Here is a 19,667-nt window from a genome sequence, read left to right as displayed (position 1 = left end):
TGCAAGTGAGAGTTCAGATGTCACTTGGTCTACAGTGGAGATTACTTGTCTTCATATTTCTTCCACCATGCTTTGAGTTCACAAGGTAGCTCTTCAGTCCTTATTCTTTACTGTTTAAAAATTGATATCGGGAGTTGCTGACCAACAGCTTCTGTTATTCCCAGAAATAAATGTGATTGTTGTCAACTAATTTCATGTGCTACTCTTAGACACATTTGTGCCTTAGTCTCCAGGGATATCAGCAATGTCCTCCTCCTTTTCTGTCAATTGCCTATACAGATAAATGTGTACAGATAAATGCATTATTTTTTTTTATCAGATTTCAATTACATTCTCAAGGAGAAAAGCTCTTCTTCAAGTCTAAGTCTTCTTATTTTTTCCAAAACAGTTACAACCAGAAATACTCTATTTTGTTTCATTGTGGCCAGAATACTTCTTGCCTTTTATCTTAAATGAAAAAAGTTGACCTGTTGATACTTTACTGGCTATAAAATGTAGCTATAGTAACATAATATAACGCTTTTTTTTTTTTAATTACTTGCCAATTTGTGTTGACATTTGCAGTACAAACATACTTCTACTTGTTTTGCTCTCTTTTTTTAAAGAATCGTGGCTTACTTTGATATAAAAGTACTGAATTTTTAATGCAGCCTCAAACTATTTTCTTGCTACAGTTCTGTAAGAAATTTGTGTTAATTGCACAATGGCGAGATCATTTGTGGCGCCTTTTCTTTGTCGTGTAAGAATGAGGGAACCTGAAAACTGTATGTGGGCGAAAAATATGTTCACTAAGCTTGCATACTGTAGATGATGTTTTTTCTGATTATGTCTGAAAGAGGTAGTTGTTCACTCCCTTTTAGCTAAACTGTAGTTTATGTAGTTGATATTATGCGTTTTGTTCACAACTTAGAGTTTTTATGGGGCAAGGAGGTAGCACATCTTGGGTACCTGGAATATAGATGTCTCTTTACACTGGAAAATAAAGAAATAATTGTGCATGAATGGAAAATAAAGACATAAAGTGGTCTGAAGTCAGAGAGTGGCCTGTTATTCTGGGTGATATCAGTTGCATTTAGCTGTTATGTTGACCTTTAAAAAGTTTTCTTTTACTCTTTGGGGGATGGACAATTGAATGGTGATGCTGGAAAATGGCAAGTGTGGAGGATGATGAGTATGATGTATTCTGTTTTTATCTTGTAGCTAACATTGATGACTTGTGTGTTTTTTGAGACAGAGACTCATTCTTCATGTAGGCCTTTGCACTAGGCCTACCTCTGGGCCTTTGAGCACCACCATGAACAGCTTTATGCTACTGTGAAAGCTGGCTTTCCGCAAGAGTGGCTTTTCTTGAGTTTTGAGGAGCATCCCAAGAACCTCATTCATGTAGGAATTTGCATGGGAATAGGCGCTAGCATTGACTTTTGCTGCAGCATTGACTTTCCTTTATTTCAAACTTAAGAGAGGGCTTGAGAAGGGAAGGCAGAGGACTAATAGGTAGTTTAATTGTTCATCACTTTTCTTCACTGACAGTCTAGTTTAGTTAGAGGAATAAATCGAATATACCAGATCATAAATTTGTTTGGTACCTAAGCTTGTCACTAGTTGCTGTATAACTCAAGACTTTTACTTGGGAAGAAAGATCTCGTTAGTAGTATTTCGAAGGTAGTACTTCTGCTGTGAAAATATTGTGTATTGTCGTGGTTTTCAGACAGTATTATTATTAAATGTTTTATGAATAGAACAAATGAAAATCAGCAAAACTCGTCATTTTCGTGGAGCCCTGTGGGCTGCAAGGTAACGGTCAGGAGCTGCGTTAGTCCTGTGCAGACTCTTGGAGCTGCGGTACTGGAGGCCAGGTGGATCAGGAGGTGGGACTCAAAAACAAATTGGCAGTAGGGAAATACCAGTGAGCAGGCACACTAGTTGTCAAGAAGCAAAATGGTAGTAGAGTAGTCATTCTCCTTCACTGGCGTGCAGCAGCTGAAAGATGGGAGATGAGTGGGAAACGCTTCTGTCTGTGCAGGCCCCCTCATCGTTATTGCTCCTCTGTGGGAAAGGTCTCCACACCATGGACTGGGGCTGCAGTCTGCATCCACTGGTGAGACAGCAGCTTCTCTTTGGTGTGTCTTTCTGAACTGCAGGTGTTGAACAGACGCTGTAAATCTCACTAAATCACCAGAAGATCTAGTAGTGTTTTACTTAACATTTTATTCTAAGTCAAGATGATGTTTTCTGTCAATGAGAAGCCACTTGAAACCCCATGTTTGTGATCTGTAGGGCTTTTGTGCTTTTTGTGCATTCCTGAGGAAATGTATTTATATCTTCTGTGTTTAGATTTTTATATAAGAATACTTCTTTGTTAGTGGTACCCCTGGATAGCCTGTTACTGTAGTGGTATCCCGCCTGTGACCGAAATAACTTAGGCAGAGTTTGTTTGAAGAGAGTTTCTGTGAGATGGCAGAAATGACAGAAAGAAGGAAGTTGTTTCTATATTCCATTTCTCTTGAGGCTTAATTAGTGTGCTTTTTTTTTTTTTCCTTTTTTTTTCTGTTGATGAGTCTTGAGAAGTGTATCTTTCATTTTCTTTATGTTCTGCCTTTGTGTTTGTCAGAATGTGAAGGTAGAAAACTCTTCTTTGGTAGCTTGCTTGGATACATTTGACATAAAGTACTGTTTGACCTACATACAAAAATGCAGGTATAGTATTTATATGGGTAGTGACATGCTCCTCTTCCCTGAAGAAAGGTGTGTTGCTGTGCAATGTATGTCCTCTGCTCTACAGAGCTCTTAAGCTCTATACTAATGAAGAGCTTTCTGTTTATTTGTCTACTGATACTTGTCACTTGGGTCAGGAGTATTGGAAGTGGAGATTCAGAGGAGAAACATACTTCTGTATGTGCAACTTTTATTAAAAGTTGAAATACATTTTATAAGAACACCAGTTTCTCCTTTTTAGAGATTTGAAACTAGTGCGTTATAAAATCAGCCAGCCAAGCAGTCAACCAAAAAAGGAACCAACCACTTTCACAGAGAGTTCCCACAGATTCTTTGGTGAAGAGAAAGGCTGTGTGTCGTGTAAGTTAATGTAAACATTTTAGTTGCTATCACTGTGAATTTGCAGCAGGTAGAGAGGAAGTTGTGTGCCTGGAGTGATTGTGCAACTCAAGGGGGGTTGTAGTTATGTCTGAAAAAGCAGATAATGCTCTGCAAAGTCTATGTTTCTCTTGTCGTGTTATGCTTCAGACTGCTATGTGCTAAGCATCGTATTTTAATTTTTCTATGTCTGTCTCCAAAAAGAAGACTAATATTTTTCTCTCAATTTTGTTCCTAGTGTGCTTGAGATGTATCTGAGTAGTGAGGCCCCTCGCACGTACAGCCCTTAGAAATTGTTGCCTGCCTCGCTGAGTCTTGGTGAGTTGTCTGCACCCTATTGTGTTTAATTGGACTGTGTTACAGTTTTATCTTCTTCACTGGGGAATTTGATGTGAGATGTCTTATATTGATTGTGAGGATACAGCCAAACAAGCCTTGGTTTTAAGTTATGTATGATATTATGCAGTGAGTTGAAATACAAACATTTTGGAGACTTTCAAAAAATAACGCCCAGACTGGTTATGGAAGCAGGGACCTTGCTTTGGTACCAGGACCAGGAATGGGACTCTGCTGAGAAGGGCTGAAGGGATCAGCATGTGATGTTCTTTCACGTTAAGTTTGTTTGATGTTTTATACTGTAACTAAGGAATTGACGTTTTTCAAATGTGCTGATTATGGTCTGTCTTATGGCAAAGGTTGAATGTGAAATAATACAAGCTTTTCCATCCAACTATCTGCACTAATAAATTACTTAAATTGAGGGTTGAAATCGGTATAATGACACTGATGACTTAAACTGCTTGTTGCTCAAGAATTACTGTCTGATGACTCCATCAGGCAGTGCTGTGCCTGTTTAACTCCGCTCACAAGAAGGGATAATACCGCTGAGAATTAGAAAAAGGGACCCCTGTGGATTGTTTAAATGCAGACTAATAATAGTTTGGTAGTGCAGTGAAAGAAAGTGGAATATAAATACCGTGGTTTTATTTTAGGTATGTTTAATATATCAATATACTCACTTGGTATAAATCTTTCACAAATACACAGTTGAGATTTTATGTGAGAACCTTTTCAGGATACTCATGAATAAATGTTGTCTTTTAACACATGGAGTGACTTATTAAGGTCAGAAATACGTATTTTTGAGGCTTGCACACTAAATATAGAGGTAGGAAGTGAGCCTGCTGAAAAGGTTTTTAGTTGTTTGGAGGATGACTGCTTATAAAATGCCAACCATTTATGGGTAAACTTCTGTATGTCCACATCAAGTATCATTTCCTCTTTCGTTAATTATGTTGAGCAATTTTTGCGAACTAACAATGCTTTTCTTTAAACTTACTGAATTTTCTAGCATCAATGAATGAAAACAGATTAAGTAGCTTTCCAGTGCATCTGTTTTTTCTGCCTTTTCCTTGGCTGTTCTGATAAAACAATTAGTAGTTCATTGTAGTTTATAATACTACTTAACATTTTATTTATGTATTATATTAGCTTGAAAATGATCAGCCACATAGATGTCATTACTTATTTACACTTATTACTTATATTATTTATTTACACTACTTATCTGGGCTGCATAATAATCATAATATGCATGTGCTGGTCTTCTCAATAATAAGCGACTTTTGTGGTCATTAAAGCAAAAAAAAAAAAGAAATAGTAAAAATCCAATTTATTTTTTTTCTAGTGAATAGGATTCCTAATAGAATGAGTTAGATATGTGTAATAAAGAAAGAGAAAAATGTCACTGCCAAAATTCTCAAAAGAGAACATGAAATATTGTTGTCAAGTTGATAGTGTGTTTGTTTTCAATTGCAGTTTTCCATTAAAAAAAGCAATGCATTACATAAAGACTGAAAAAGGTAAATATTAAAATAAAAAGCAATTTGCATATAATTGTATTTTTTTTTCTCTAATTAATATATGCTGGCAAAAAAAAACTCCTCTCTTTTGCATAGTGTCGCTACATTCTGCACGAAAAATACAAGTTTTGTTGTTAGCGTGCCAGAAAGTAATCTGGTACCTTTACGGATACTGACTAAAACATAGTTGCTGTGCTTGGAAAATTCAAAACCTTTAATAAGAGCAAATAAGAGATAAATATTTGTATATGAAGTCTATGGTGATGACAGTGAGGAAGAAACAACTGTGAAAAATGGATGTCATTAAAGGATTTTGAGGGTAAGGATGAAATAGAGAAGTAGTTCTCTACTCAAAATATCCCTTTGCTCTAAAGTGGGTAGTTATCCATGTGTTCATGTGGATAGTTTGGCAAAAGTCAGTTGTGTAAAACAAGGAATAGTTTCAAATTTTGATTCCTTTGAATCCTCGGAGATTCTTCCATTGGTTTCAGAATGTCCAGGATTTCAGTCCTATCTTTGACATACTCAGATCTTCTCCGTCAAAAGATCAGAGAGTTGTAGCTGTATCAGTTGGAGTTTCATTTAAGAAATCCTGGCCTTGGCCTTTGACTGGAGTTGGTGGAGAAGGTGTTGAGTTTGACTGTGTGTTGTGAGACTGTACTACCACTGTGACTTAAATTCTGTGTGTTCAGCCTGTCTACTGCTGTATTAAGCTTTTTGGAAAGTGAAACTACTGCTTAATACTTTATATGATATAATGGATAAGAGTGTGGATCTTGGACTGGTTAAATGGCTTTAGAATATGTGTATGTGAACTGATAAGAAATAATGTAAATGACAGTCTCTGGCTGCTCCCTTGTAATGTTGTTCGCTGGGGTGGTGGGAAGCAGCTGCTGTATGCTACCAAAAAGCCATGTAATTCAGCTGATACATTTAGACTTTAGAAAAACTCAAACAGATAAAAATACTAACTTTAGTTCCTAATCTAAAAGTTTTCGGTCAGAAAACATGTTTTTCCCCTCTCTTTCTCCTTTTCTGTTTGCATGAAATGGTTTGCTTTGTTAGGAGCACTTCTCAGCAAAACAAGAACGTAGATGAGAGAAATCTCAGTTTTCTATCACTCTCGATCTGGAGAGTCTGTTTCAATCTAACTTTGTAGTGATTTCCTTGGTGTTTGTGTTGTAGTTAGTGTCAAGTGTGATAGAAAATATTTTGTGTGTCTGCTTGTTCTGAGTTATAGTACTCCTTATTGTTGTTTACAGCAGTAGTAGATAAAGAAAATTCTGACAGATGTCTCATTTTTGGCTCTGTCCTCCTAATATATGTTTGTGTAAAGGGAATGCTGTCAGAAAATAAAGTGCAGTACGGAAAATAGAGTGCCTTATATTGAAATGAGTTTTAAGAGCCCTCAGTATTATTTTAAGGATGCAAGTGAGTAAAGTACAGTAGATTCCAAGTATCAAATCTGAATAAGAGAGCTCATTTCTATCAGCTCAGCCCAGCTTTGCATGCTGATGCCTACTTAGAGCCCCTGAGAGAGTTCAGAGCACCTTAATTCCCACAGGAGCTGTGTTTCTGAAGTACCTGAAATAAAATACAGGTATCCATTACAAGGTATGGATTATATTTACTGAATCAGGTCTTCTCATTTGCGAAGGGATCTGTGAGGACTATTTAATCTATATTGAATTGGTTTGCAATAAATAAAGGGAATGTGTTCCCATTCCTAGCGAAATTGAGGAGTTGTGTTTTGCATGAAATATGATCTGATTTTTCTGTTCAGTCACTCGTGTTCAGTAGCGACATTAGTTAATATGAATTGCCTGTAAAGATTAAAGATGCCTTTAAAAGTGGGTGCTTGATTATAGTGAATTTAATGCAATCAGCATTAAAATGATACTCCTAATCTGAGAGTGAAGTTCTGTGTGGGTGGTACAATGAGAACAGAAATGAGCATCTATTAAGATTTGTACAATTGCACCCCACAGATCCCTCTTTCCCCCTGCCCTCCCCGCCAGTTGGAAGTTATGGAAATATTTGGGTTTATTTTGTTGGAGAGTTGAAATTTACACAAATAAAATACACTGTATTTCCTTTAAAATTGATGAAAATTGAGAGTATTGTAGAGAGAAATCTCATCGTACTTGCAAGTAGCAGGACTAGATTTGTTAATAATGAAAGCAGTTTTAAAGTACTTTCATAGTTTTGAGGCCACAACATTCTTTTTTATTATAAATCTGGAGTAACCATTCTTAAATATGTAAAATTACTTACTCATTAATTACTGTGAATGGAGTTAAATGGAGTGCTCTGTCAGTGAACTTTTTACTGAATTGATGGAATCAAACTTCATTTATATCCAAGACTGTTGAAAACACTATCATTCAATTGATTGAAGCTCGCTTTTTGTATGTAGCTACATCCTGGAAGATTATTTTTAACACTTCAGTTTCAATGAGATAAAAAATATTTGGGAAATGAGATTGCTAACTTGATTTTATTAACTTCTTAAATATTGGTTTTGTTTTCGTAATGGGCTTTGCTAAGATTTTTTCATTTCTTACCTTGATAGGAACCTTTTTATATGGGCAAAGGTATAGTATATGTACATTTGCAGAAGAAATCGCTGTCATTATCATCTGTAGAAAATCAATATATATTTTAAATATAGATTGATGACAGTGTGCCACCAGTATTGGAGCCTGGGAATTCTAGAGGGGTCAAGAACAGGACAACTGAGCACTTGCATCATCAAAGCAGATGAGATGCATTTACTTGGGCAAATTTTCCTCTGCGCCTGCCTTTAGCCCCTGAATTGGGAAGAGTGAAATATTTACCCAGCTTGGCTCTTGACAGTAAATAGTATTAATTAAATACAGGGCTTGAAAATGACACTAGTATTTCAGATTAAGGCCAGAAGATTTTGCCTTGGCTTTCTGGAAATTGAATTCCGGTAGTCTGTTTATTTGATAGCATTATAGTACCATAATTTGAGGTTCATGGATATTTCTGTACGTTAAAGTAGGTGAATTTTTATAATGTCACAATGCTGGGATGTTAGGCTCAGAAGACTTATATGACTAGAATAGTAAGTGAATTTGCAGCTGGTTAATATTAAGTGTGGCACAGTGTGTTTCCATCTGATTGATTTACCTTTTTATTAAATGAACTGGCAAGAAATTATGGATTTTCTTCTTAAAACAAACTTAGAATGTTGAAAAATTCAGATGAATGGTCTTGGATAAGTTACAGATGTTAAGAAGTTAAGTATTATTAAAATAATTTAGAAATATTGGTGAGTTTTACACTATCATTGTGAAGGGGTCTAACTATTCAAAATGTTTTACAAAGTCCTCCTCTAGTCATCTAACCACAAGCAAAAGGGGTACTGACACTCCTGCATACACAATCTCCACCAGTCTGTAAACGCGTTGGTAAAACTCTATTTACAACTGTGGCCGTGAAAAATGAAGACTGTGCTCTGTTCTCATGTTCCAACAGCTCTGCTTTTATGGTCCAGATTCTTCCCTTCTTTCCTTATCAGTGCTTTTGTTCCTTCAGTAATCCTGGTTCAATAAACTACAGCGTTCTGTATACGCCAAACTCTGTTTCTTTCAAAACGACAGCAATAGGCAATCTAGGAAAATCTTAAAATTAGATTTGAGAAAATAATTAGTTTTCTAGTAGGTATTGCAAATCAATTGATCCTTGCGGGAAACTGTGATAGTGTCAGAGGGAGTTAAAATGTTTCTGTTCATGTTTTTTCAGCATGTTTTTGTTTTGCTTATATGTGGATATTCTCACTTAAACATCATCCTTACAAGTAACACATGGAATTGAAGGTCCTGTTTTGCATTGGATTCCTTTGTCCTTCAACCTTTAAGTACCTATTTTACACTTGTAAAAGAGTGAGGTGTCTCCTACCATTCTTTGTTCAGATTGTAAGCTTGAAACTCTACTATGTCGTGCCACAGTGTATTAGTATTTTAAAATGGAGTAAAACCATCTACATTTCTTTAAAAGTAGGTGGCCAACACATATGAAATTTCACTTTGGTTAATTTTTATGGCCTTTCAGTTTTCAGTTGTGGTTTTTTGTTTGGCTTCTCTTCACAAATCCTGGTTAACTGTGTTTTTATTGCTCAGTCCTGCCGAACAGACTCCTGTAAAACTTTTTCTGTCTGGAGTTACAGTATGTAACTTCCAGAATGTATCCTGCAGTGCAGTAGGGTTTATGTGTGGCTGATGGTACGTGAAGCTTAATGTGTGACTGCTGGTATTTAAAATATTTTAGTCTTCCTCATGAGCTCACTCTTGTGTTGTTATCCAAGTTCTGAATTCCTGATCAACATTGAAATATTTGAGGAATCAATACATGTGAGTCTATTGTAAACCGCTATGTTTGCCACACTTAAAACTTGACACAAATCCACGGAAGTAAAAAAAAAACAAAAAAAACCCAAAACACCAACATCCCCCAAAATAGTCCATTTAATATGAAATATCACATGCTATTCTACCTCTGTCACACCCCAAGCACACTACTACTGCTATTGTGCACCGCAGGCTATGTCCCATAACCTAAAGGGTTAAATGGCTTTGGTCTATTAATGTTCTGCTTTTCTTGTTTAGTGTCAAATGTACTGTGCGTGTAGCACATCTGATTCACAATAGTATGTATTTTTTAGTATCAGCATGCAACCATGTTGCCTATGGTGCTCTAGTTTTAGGTACTAGGGGCACTTAAAAGAGGAGGGGAAAAAAAAAGTGTCGGCCTGCTGATGATGACCTTGATTCCAGTAACAGTAGTTATCAAAACTGCCTCCTACTTAGTCTTCCTCTTACTTGCTTCATCACTCCATTTCTGAGCTATTTCCTTCCGCCCACAGCTTCCAGAAGTGTTTTGTGCGTTGTGGTCTTCTGATACGATCTGATAAAGCTTTGGGATAGTCCATTCTCCTCCACCTTTGCCATCTGTTAAAGCCCCTAGACAGCAACGTAGGAGGAGTGGTGTTTTGGGGTCAGGACAGCTTTGATCCATGGTTGTGAGACTCCCTAGTAAGAGTTGGATTTATTTGTATGTATGTGTGTATTTTTGAGGGGGAATTACTTACTGAAAATGTATTTTTGGTTAACTTAGAGCTGTTAATGAGTTGGCTTGAATTTCATAAGTAGTTTCATTAAGGAAGGGGGAAAATTCCCCTACTAATCCGAAATGCTCTAATGGCTCACTTTGGAAATTCTGAAATTAAAAGTTTTGAATTTCGAGGCTAGATTCACAGGAAGACTAAATGGTGAATAAGCCACAGGGAAAGGGCCTGGCTACGTGGTACGGCTCTTGTGTGAGGAGCCACTACGGGTGTGCGAGGTGACAGATCTCCCTGGGCTGTGGATTCAGTGGCATGGCCTGTGCCCCAAGTAGAGGGACGGTTCAGAGAGCCCGTCTGTTTCCTGGTGTCTGGTCTTGCTCCTGGGGAGCTGCAGTTTACCCTGCTGCTCCTGAGTCCATGGTGGCTCTCCTCTCCCTGTTGCACCAGGCTAGGGCCGGGCGGGTTGCCAGTGTTTTACAGCTGTGACAGCCAGCGACTCCCAACGTCACCCGCTTCTCCTGGGATGAGTGCAGCGGTTGGGGAGCCCTCTCCTGTACCCACACGGGCACCAGCACACAGGGAAATGGGGGTATGCCTGTCTTCAGCTGCCGAAGTGGGGAGAGGCTGCCTGCTGAACATCAGACATGGGTGCAACAAGATGGAGGAGGCAGTCATGATGCTCCTGATTCAGAGCAGAGATCTGCATTTGGATCTCCTGCCTCTTAGGAAATTGCTGCCTTCTCTGGGCTACTGAATGTTTTTGAGAGGAGCTTGTAGCCTCCGAAACGGCTCTGCTCTTTATTGGTACATAAATACTTTGCTAAAGAACTGAATTTCCTTTGTTGGCAGTGAATGCCCTATCTGTTGTGTCTGTCCTACAGTAAAGGACAGTAGTTTCTTCACTTGCTCACTTTTATAGATTTAATTTATTTATCTGCTACCCATAAGGTTGTCTTCTCAGCCAAGGTACTGCAAAGGAAGCTAAGGTGTACATTCACAGATATATTTAGCAATTAAATCCTCTTGAGGGTGCTCCTAATGCTTTGAGATAGCTTACCCTACTTTGACATGAATTAAGCTGTCTGAAACAAGGGCATTTTTCCTGGTGAGTTGAGTGTTTGCACAATTTGAAACAGTTATAAATGCTGGGGTTTTTTTTTCTTTTCTTCCTGTTCGGTGTCTGAAATGAAAAAGCCATTATAGGCACTGTTCCTCCTATCAGAGGTATCATTGTCCATAATTAAATGGATACATTTGACTACAAAGATATAATACAAATTAAAATTTCACATGGTTGCCACTGTATATGCTATCTTTCTTTCTGAATCCTTTGATAAGGTCAGTGTGAAGTATTTTACCATGTAAAACTGATGAATTCTTGAAAACCTGAAAAGATCAAAGTGAGACATATTTAGATCTCTCAGAGCCAATGAGAAGCAAAAATGTGAACTGTATATAACGTGTCTGGCAAAAGTAGAAATAAACGCTTAAAAACTTTAAAACCACTAATAAGTGAGTGTTTTGTGTTATGATGGGAAGGGCCATATGCCATAACTTGTCTTGCTGTTGACATGATTTGTTGACTGTTCTCACTGTTCTCATTTTGTGGAAATATCGTTGTATAAGCATAGCAGTAATTTTTTCATAATGAGCTGTACTCTGTTCTCTTACATTTGTGTAAATAATCTTTACTCAAGTTATATTGCAGAAAATGAGAAAGGAAGACAGCAAGCCTGCCTTAGAATTTCCTCGGGGGAGGAGGGACTTTCTAAAAAGACAAGGTTCTGAGAAGGGAAATAAGAGTGTTTCTTGCAGAAAGGTTGAGCTAGCTAGCAATCCAGGAAAGATGAAAATGTAAAATCCAGTATTGGGTCAAACCTTCTTCTGCTAATTGAAAATATTTCTCACTTAGCTTAGCTGAATTCAAAGACAACACAGTTTTACTGGTTTTAACTGATTTTGCTTACCACTGTCAGGGAAGGAAGTCAGTAAGAGGGAACTAGTGTTTTCTTACACAGAAAATACCTTGAGCAGAGTAATTTAATGCAACAGTTTTCTGTGAGGGTGCATACCTGCAACAACAAGAGAATTTCTAATTTAATATTTTAATAATTGAAAATGTGTGGGTTTTTTTCTGTGTGTATGTCTGTTTCTGTGTGGTAATTTTTACCAATTGTATTATCTATTTTTAGTTCTGTCCTGTTCCTTTGTTGAAGAGACTGGGTAATACCAGCCACTCTTACACCCTACTGGGGCTGGGCTCTGTCTCTCTTATTGTGCCAAGCTTCTGCTGTTCTTGTGTTGTGTTGAATGGGCAGTTAAAACAATTTATTCAGGCTGGCTTTGAGGGTCAGCTACAAAAGTTGAACATGTTGTTACCTTGGACAACTTTTTTGTTTGTTTGTTCAACAAATAACTTAGGTAAGGTGGCAGGAACCATTTGTAGAATTTAGAGACTTAGAGTGTTTGCTCCTGCACGTGACGGAACTTCCCTATAATTTTGCCCATGGGAATGATCTTGCCTGGGTAACAACAGAGATGGAGCTAGTCCTTCTGCTAGAGAGCCAGGAGCTTACTCCTTGCCAGGTTTGCCAGAGGTGGACTAAACAAGACATTTGAGCTGTAAGTCTCTCACTTTCTTAGCTGTAAAACGGGGTCAACCCTCATTATTTTCTACATATGCAGAATTCAGATTCATTGATGTTTGTGGATTATGTAGGGAAAATAAATAAAAATGTATTTATGCATTTAGTCTCCTCAATTATAAATAAAATGCCTGCTTCTATCTACCTGTGTTGTGAGTTAATACTGAAATTGTAAAAAGTGCTAGAGAACTTGCCTATTAAAATGTTGAAGCAATGGCTTTCTGCTGTTTTTATTAAACAAGAATCAACATAGATTGTTTTGAGTTAGCAGTATTTTTGTCTGCTTATGTTATGAGATAAAACGTCGAGTATTGACTTAACTTCACATTTCACAGAGGAAAAATTAAAAATTATCTCTGTGAAGGGTGACTATGGAGTTACTCTTTGAAATTCTAATTTAACACTTTGGTAATGGGTCAAGCCTGCTCTGAATACTCTGTGGGATTATTTGATTTGCTGTCTGGTTAACCTCAAGGAAAATGGGATGTCTTTAAATTGCTAGAGGTGCTAGCTATCACCTTATAATGGAGCCACACGGGAGAATTTGTTGTTTTAAATTAGGATTGTCACCTGATGACTAAGGGTTTACATGAATGAGGCTTATTTTTAAGATCTACCTTGATGATGAAAGTTGCAATTTTTTTTTTCTTCTTTTACTTATTGAGAGTGATAGAACTGAGGGATAAAGGGAAAATATATATTTTTTTTTTTTTTTTTTAACCTGATGGGGGTTGGGATTAGGGTTTTAGTATTTATTTAGTCTTCAGTGTTGTTTATGCATGGTGAAGTTTTCCTTTTGTATTTCTTTTGTTTGCACAAATGTGTTGTGCTCCATCAGGAAAAATTATTTTCATAGAAAAATTGATTGTTAAATGACATTCATGTGACTGTGGAACTGAAGGGAGAAGTTCTGCTTTTTATAAGTAGAGAAAGAAGCAGCTTGAATATTTTGCAAGTTTATGCATGTAACATCCTGCCAAAACCTTCAAAACTAATTTTCAAAATACTGAAATACAAGTACTCAAAGGTTTTATGCTGTGTCATACATAAAGGGAGTATTTGGTAGTTAATTAGTAACTTGAATTTGGAGGGATCAAGGCAAGATTTCAGTTAATGAATTAACTCCAGTGTTTTACTTTTCACTCTGTTTTATGTTGGATATTCTGTACCTATTGCTGTTACAATTTTTTCAGCTGCAGTTCACCTTTAAAAGCCGTATAACATACCTAGTAATATTTTAGCAGGTTACATATTTCTCTAACTTAGAAATTAAATTGAATTTTTAAACATCTATAGTTTCTGATGTCATACAGTATAAATTAGTACAATGTAAAGCTTGGCATAATACATCATTTTAATGGCACTTAGTGTCTTTTCAGGACTATTGAAAGGAGACAAGCTGTGCAGTGTGCATTGCATATATTGAGAAATTTCACAAGGCTTTTTGACATCAGTTTTGAAATGAGTCGTGAGCTCAGCTCCAGCGCTGCTCTGAGCGTGGCTTGTCCTGCAGAACTTTCCATTGCTGCTCTGTCATGTACCACGTGCCTATGTTTCACCTAAGATTTCTGATTTGAATAACTGTGGCTATACATAGTTTGAATTGCATATTTAACAGAAATTACTTACTGTTGCTTCTGATAATATTTTTTTTAAGAACATAAGTATATTTACTCTTGCACAGTTCCATGTATATCAATTTGTAATCAGTTTTTAACTTGCATATCAATATGTTGTGGCATGTGTTGGAAGCTGGTAATAGCTATGGAAATGTATGTCTTGGCCAGGTCTGAGGATTTGCAAATTTGGGTAGAACAACATAGTCATCAGTTTTGTACATGTGTAGGGGAGGGAAAATTTTTAAGAGATAAAAGTTTTTCTGTGCTTTCTAGGAGCTGACAGAGCTGTAGATAATATAGTGCAATAAGGATTATAAATACAGAAAATACACAGATATGTTTTACAGTATTTCCATCAAAGGTTTGTTTACAAGGGCAAAAAAGCCCTTCCGTCCAGTGCATTAAGGTGCATATAACAAAGTGCTGGTTGCAGCAGAAGCGAGCAGGGCTGGCTCACAAGCCCCTATCTGAAGAATTACTAGCATGCACAAGTTGGGCTGCTTTGCCACTTCAAGCTGGATAGCTTTCTGGTGATAGGAGAGGTCCTACAGCTACCCATTTGCTGGTTACTAAAAATAGCGGTGCTGGAGTAAGGACAGTGCAGCAACACAGCACCAAAAAACCTCCCTAACTCTCCAAACACTGAGATTTTAGTGAGTAAATGCTTAAACAAAACACACCGTCTCCTCATGGTAGGCAGAGTTGCAGGCCAGCACGTCCCCTGAGTCTGGCCGACCGGCTAGCTTCTGCAGCATGCCGTGAAGGTCATTCATTTGAGCTACTTGGAAAGAGGGTGGATTCAGGATGCAGAGGTAAAAAAACTTTTGTAGGGAATGCTTGACTTACTTCTCTTTTTTTTTTTCCTAGAGAGGAAATATAAACTGAAGTGTCTTTTCTGACTCCAGCTGTAGTAGGGGGAGTATGGGAGTTCACATAGACAATTTCCAGACTGAAACCTCAAATACAAAGTATTATTGTGAAATAATTAGAAATGTTCAAATAGGAGCTGCTATCAAGTGCGAAGAAGAATGATTTTATTATTGGTAGATGAAGCGCATCTTGATTTGTTTTTCCCTTAACCCTGAGGTGACCTTTCAGAAGGTGAAAGGTGGCTCAAACTCTTATTAGCTGAGATCTGGAGATTTCCTGGATATAAACTATGTGTTTTGCCAAATTATATGGCCACAGATCATCAAGCTTTCTCTAGAATTTCAACTTGACCCAAAGCTGGGGTTCAAATAAAAAAAAAAAAAAAAAAAAAAGAGTAGCACTTAATAATAAAATCTGTGCAGACTGTTTCATGTGACAACATTTTGCTTTTATTAGCTACTGTTTTCTCTCTATTTTTTTAATAGTAGATTGGTGGTTTAGGCTATATTTCATCTCTCTCTTCTATTCTGTATTTATGTACAAAATATCACTAAAAATAAGGGAAGCAAGAAAATACAGATCTTTTTTCAAGCTTGCTTGTAGCATACATAGAGAACTGAAGATGTTCAAAGTCCTAATGGAAAACTTCAGTATGGTAGGGAATTTTTTTCTGAGTTGTGGTTTTGAGGGATCACTTGCCATGAAAGAACTAGTCACTTGGCAAATCTTCTGCTAGTAGTTTGGGTTGTATTTTGGTAGGTCATTCATTAGACATCTTCTCTTTGTGATCACATCATTTCCCCCAATGGCAACAACAACTGCTTTCATGGGAAACCAGTAGTAAGAACATGGATTGATGTATTTTTAATTTTCTTTAATGCAATTAAACATCCAAAAGTAAGCAGAGCCATCATCATGTGAGCGGGCAGTTTTCTACAGAATCTCAAGAGATACTCTAGACCGCTTTTTGTAAATAGCTGCTACACTTATCTGATGTCTAATTTTTGTTCAAGGTACTTAATTTAGTGGCCTGGACACATTGTCAGAGTCGGTTTGACATCTGGCCAATATTCCTTTCCCGCTTATTATGAAGTACTTGTTATCATGCTTGTGCTCTGTGTGAAATTAATATATATTAAGCTTCACAGTGGTCTTGTGAGGTAGGAATTGTGCAGGAAAGTTGGTGGCAGAAATCAGCATAAGAACCTAAACTGCGTGTCTTCTAGATACTGATGGGAAAGTGAGTAAGGTGATGGGTAGCTGCAAATAAGATTTGTCTAATTTGTAAGCGTTGACAATAGCTCTGTTTCATTTGCAGAAGCACACTGTATTCCTGGCCTGAAAAGTTGGTAACCGGATAAATGAGCTCTGTCCTAGTGAACTTTTTGCCTTCAGACCTGTGCTATGTTTGTATTAGCCGGGTCTTTAAATACAGAATAAATGAACAAGAAAAATAAGTCTCTGGCAACAACTAAGACGAACACTTCATAAGGTGTTTAAGAAAAACAATCCTGATTTCCCTCTCTGCCCCCCTACTTCTCTGCTTTCACAGTCTCTGCTTTCTACTCATGTCTGGCTAAGATAATACAGTAAATGTCTGAGCCCTTGCAAGTAAGGCTGTCACATTGATGTTTAACTGACTTTGAAGCAGTGCAGCTGTAAAGGGGAAATGAATTCTGTTCTCTGTCAAAGCCTGTAAAAGAGTGTTTGTTTTAGCAGCTACTGAAGATGGAAGTGTTTATTCCATGACTGTGTCGGTTGTCAAAGCTGGACGTATTTTCCTGTACTAATAATATTTGGAATTTTTCATTAGTTATCATTTCCTGTTGGTTCTTGAAAGGAGCATTGAGATGCTGATTGCTGTCCCAATCTTTTCAGCTCTTACTTCTGCATTTGAATGGAAATCTTGGAATTCCATTGGGGGGGTGGTGTGTGTGTGCGCATGCATGTGTAATTATGTATTGTATAAAAACTTAAAAAGCAGTTGCAAATGTCTGATACTTTTCAGTCCAAAAAGGCAATAGGTTTTGTACGAGACACACGAGGGTCAGCTCTTCCAGTTTGTCAGGTGATGGAGGATTGTACCTAATATGCATGAAACACAACTGATTAGTCATCTCTCTTGTTTTTTTCATATGACTTCTGTCACAGACTTTTGCTCCTGATCTGCAGAATTCTCTCTTGATATGAAAAGACTGACCAGGATCTAGATACTTACTGAAACAGATGTTATTCTGTGTAATGTATTTTGAAAGTAGCTTATGACATGGCACTTACCAAATCTTAGCTGTTCAACACAAATAAAATCCTCCTGAAGTGTTTCTGACACATTGTTGCTATCGGGGGTGGGGAGGGGGGGGGGTGAAGTAATGGGCTTGGAGTATTTTTTGTTTGTTTGGCTGTTTAAGACAGATCATCTGGAGCTGAAACTTAATGAAGTATAAGGGTTTGAAATTGGACACAATAACTGTGCTAAGTAAGCCTGTCACGATCTTGGCATCGTTAGAAGAGAGCAAGCAGTGAGGGAAGCTGGATTTGTGCTGGTGTTGCTTACAATGGTATGTAACTTACTAATTACCTTTGCTGTAGAATGGTTGGTAAAAAGCCAAAATACTGCTTCCCAAGTTCCCTAGGATCCTTGTTTTGAGAGGATTACACTTCCCGGTGTTTTTACAAGAGTTATATGGATGCCAGAATGTTTTCCAAGCAGCTTTTTTTTTTTTTTTTTTTTTAATGATTGGTACAACGTAACAGGGAAGGCTGACCAAAACTTACTGAGGAAGTGAGTAGGAGAGAGATTAAAAAGATGAGAGAATAAATGAATCTGAGAGCTGCATGTTTGTGCATCTTCCCTACCCTCTTCATTTTTAGCCTGGTTTCTAAAGGAAATGAAACTCATGTGATCATGACTGAGACAAAACATGTTTATGTGCGTTTGTGGGGTAGCGTGTGTGTTTGCCATTTCCTTCCTCTGCCCCAGAGAAACTACGCTTCTACAGGTTGCAGGAAAATATGTGGTCAGGTAGATGACTGCCATCCTTTTAGTGAAAGAAGAACCTTACCTGTTGACAACCCTGGTTTCGGCATCAGAAAATCATTATGGGAGAGCAGAATTATGGATGGCTGAGGGCACAGAGTCGGTCAAGTGCAGAGGTGTTGGCGTGTTTGTCAAACTAAATTTTCATGCGCCTTACTCTTTCTGCTTGTCAGCTGGAGATTGAAACATCTTGTGATGCAGAGGAATTGTGATGTTTAAGACTTTTGTATTAAAAGTCAGAAGACATGTTATATCAAGACACTGTCTTATGTGCTTCAAAATTTATTAATAGAAGTAATGTATAGCATAATCTTATGAGATATACATGGGTAATTAAAATACAGAATTCCTTTTCTTTAAAGAAAAGTGTGAAAAGCCTTACATACATTGAGAAATGAATATGCAGGTTACAGATCCTTTCATTGTACTCAACTAAAGTTATTGTTGATAGTTACAGTCTTATTTTTCACCTATGGGCTAGCCATAATGCCATGTCTTAACATCCATTATTTTTTTTTTTATACGTCTCAGTTGGTTTTCAAGGTAGATGCAGGAGAAAAATATACAGTGTTCTCTGGCAGTGGGGCAGTGCAGGCCTTCATTTGTCCTTCTCCAAGTCTAACATAATGATTTTGGCTGTCAGTGCTGCAAGTTGTTTGTTTCAGCCTCAGATAATCAATCTGATTAAGTATCTTGGCAGTATTTGATATTGTACAGAAAGTATTTGAAATGGCGGTGATATTTCACTGAGCTACTGCTCATGTGGAAAGCTTCATTTTAATAGTCTTGATGATAACAAAAACTTAAAGGAGTGAGGTGGATATATATATATGTATATATATGCATGTATATATGTCTTAGTGTGAATGGTTGTAGACATAAACTGCTATGAGAACTTTTTCTTTTGTGCTTAGTTCCTGTTTGGAGTGAAAGCATTGAGATTTATCTAGTTAGTCTATTTTAAGCGTTACTCAACAAAAAGGTTGAGGAAAAAGTTCTCAGAATGGTAGTACAGTAGAGACAAGTGCCATGAACTCAGGCTGTTACTGGCCAGCTTTGTGCTCATCAGAAACTTCTGTGAGGTAGAAGATGCCCTTGGTCAGGTCTGATGCCCCTAGTAAGTGCTTTAGGAAAACTGGAAAATGCAGTGTTTTCTTACTTGCCCCAGAGAGAGGTTCTTCAGCGTGATTGCAGGCCAGCTTTAACCTGGGCTTCATTAATTCCTAAATTCAGTGATTGGATGGCTTTGCTTCAGTTTATCTTGCAAAATCATAGAATCATAGAATGGTTAGGGTTGGAAGGGACCTTCAAAGGTCATCTAGTCCAACCCCCCTGCAAGGAGCAGGGACATCCCTGACTAGATCAGGTTGCTTAGAGCCTCATCCAGCCTGGCCTTGAACGTTTCCAGGGATGGGGCCTCCACCACCTTTCTGGGCAACCTGTTTCCGTGTT

General features: G+C 37.6%; 1 protein-coding gene across 3 annotated transcripts in view; it reads left to right on the top strand.

The window, feature by feature from the left end:
* The window catches only part of NCOA2 (nuclear receptor coactivator 2), a 195,561-nt gene that overhangs the window by 7,519 nt on the left and 168,375 nt on the right, over positions 1 to 19,667 (top strand). For all 3 annotated transcript variants that reach the window (XM_086740927.1, XM_086740926.1, XM_086740925.1), the window contains exon 2: positions 3,332 to 3,411. The gene's annotated coding sequence lies outside the window, so the exon portion shown is untranslated. The remainder of the gene's footprint in view (positions 1 to 3,331; positions 3,412 to 19,667) is intronic.

The sequence above is a fragment of the Chlamydotis macqueenii genome, chromosome 2 (genome assembly GCF_036417535.1).
Source record: "Chlamydotis macqueenii isolate bChlMac1 chromosome 2, bChlMac1.mat, whole genome shotgun sequence".
NCBI classification, from domain to species: Eukaryota; Metazoa; Chordata; class Aves; order Otidiformes; family Otididae; genus Chlamydotis; species Chlamydotis macqueenii.
Note: the sequence above shows the minus strand (reverse complement) of the source record. Positions and strands in the feature narration are given on the sequence as shown.